This window comes from Carassius gibelio, chromosome A5 (genome assembly GCF_023724105.1).
Source record: "Carassius gibelio isolate Cgi1373 ecotype wild population from Czech Republic chromosome A5, carGib1.2-hapl.c, whole genome shotgun sequence".
NCBI classification, from domain to species: Eukaryota; Metazoa; Chordata; class Actinopteri; order Cypriniformes; family Cyprinidae; genus Carassius; species Carassius gibelio.
Window position 1 is genome coordinate 27,455,813 of NC_068375.1, and position 2,265 is coordinate 27,458,077.

A 2,265-nucleotide genomic window follows, 5' to 3' on the forward strand; every position below is an offset into this window, starting at 1 on the left:
CTTTATGCTCACTGTTCTCTCTCTAACCTGCTTTTGTAAGAAAGACTAAAGTTTTAAAGTTTCAGGAAAACAATATCTTCATAATTATTTCATAAAAGAGTACTAGAAGTGGTAAGCGAGTGTTAAAGATACAGAAAATCAGATATGAGGATGCGCTACAATATTAAGAGCAAAGGTCAGCTGAAGGAAATGCTTCCAGAAGTGAAATTGCACACGGATTGCACTATACATTTTTCTATGTGAGTGCACTGCTGAATATTTGGTTAAATAGCAAGCGCAAATTGTATTTACTATTGGCGATTTGAATATTCTCTACAGAGTTGATTGTATGTGTTAAGTATTACATATAATATTTAATGCATTTACCACATTGAATAAAATTCTGCAGCCTACATTAACATGCTGTGCCCACATTCCTTATTCAAAAAGATATGAAATATGCCACAATACTGTTGATGATCAGTATTTTGGCATCACTCTACTCTCAGGAGGATATAGCACAGTGTGACAGTATGCATAGCCATTTGTTTCACTGTCGTGATCAAAGGAAAGAACAACTGACTAAATCTATTTTAATCTTCCAGGCCAGGGCTTTCTGAAATATGTGGATGCCGTAGGTAGGAATAATATACTGTAGTAATGAATATTCATTCATATCTACAGCCATTGATTTAACAGTCTGCTGCATGCAAGGTATCATTTTTTAAACCACATAGAATGAATTATTATTGCATAATCCACCTCTCACATTAAACAGACACACTCACAATATGGTGTGTAGGTGTAGTGCCAAGACAAGTGAGGAGGAGCTGCTATGACTCTGTTTGTTTTGACATTTTGAGCAGAAGTAATCCAACCTGGACTATATGAATGGACAAACCCTGGGGCATCTTGCAACCTGATGCTTGCTTGTCTTCGTAAGCCAGCAGTCCTACAGCTTTTACATCAACTGGAAAGGTAGGCTTTTACTGTTTATATTGCATTCGTTCTGTTTTATCGCTGGCATGGTAGGCGAACCAGAATATTTACCTCTCACCGGTATCAATAAATGTGACATTTTAGTGAACTAGACAGTTTTTGATGCACCATTCATTTAAAAAAGCCAAAGACTATGTAATAATACACATATAATTGATTTTTTCAACGTACATTTTCTATTTAGAGTCTATTTCAGGTCATCAGTTGATCAAAAACTTGATCAAAATACATTGGCTTATAAGGATTGGATTTAGCACCCAGGTCAATTGAACATGCCATTCAGTGCTTGTGAATATTGAAAGTAAAGTCTGTCGACCTACAAGTGAATCATAATTTGAAGAACAAGATACTCTTTTAAAACACCAGCTACACTACAAGCTAAAAAAAATAAGCAAACTACATTCAAGTGACCAAGGGCAATGTTAGCTAAATAAAAAATATAATCCAATGATATTATAATCTGTTATTAGAATGAAAATATCCAACCTGAGCAGGTATATTTATACTATATAAGCCTAACTGCAACAAAAATACCCAAATTTACATAACCAATTAGAAATTATAGTTCATAGTACAAGGAGTCGAACTGGTCAATCTGTTCATTTACAGGAACCATCCGAGTGAACTGATTCATTAAAATATGGATCATTTACCATTACACTTCTACACTGAAAACTTTTTTGTTTTGGTCGTTCATTTAGATTTTCATAGGCTCAGAAATGCAAACTTAGGAAAACAGGTTTCAAAGTGTAAGTTTTTGAAGATTATTTGGAACACTATTGTCTCTGTGTGAACTACAAAAAACTTTGTGAATTTTTGAATACATACCCATCAGATTTTCCTATCAGGGTTTACTGCACATGCGCACATCAATATTTCATACTTTTTTCACATGCTGAACAACAACATTTCTAAACCGGGGTGTCAAACTCAACTCCTGGAGCCCTGCAAAGTTTAGATTCAACCCTAAATAAACCTGATCCAGCTAATCAAAGCCTTCAGGCCTATTGGAAAGTCATGGCCTAGTGGTTAGAGAGTTTGACTCCTAACCCTAGGGTTGTGGGTTTGAGTCTCGGGTCAGCACACTGTGTGTGTGTGTGCACTTTGGATCGGTTAAATGCAGAGTGTGAATTCTGAGTATGGGTCACCATACTTGGCTGAATGTCATGTCATTCACTTCTTTATTTGTTGGGGTTGGAAACTAAACTCTGCAGGACTCATTTATGCAAGGTTAGCATCACTTTTTACTCTGGGTTTATAAAATCATACTTTGGAAAAACAACACTA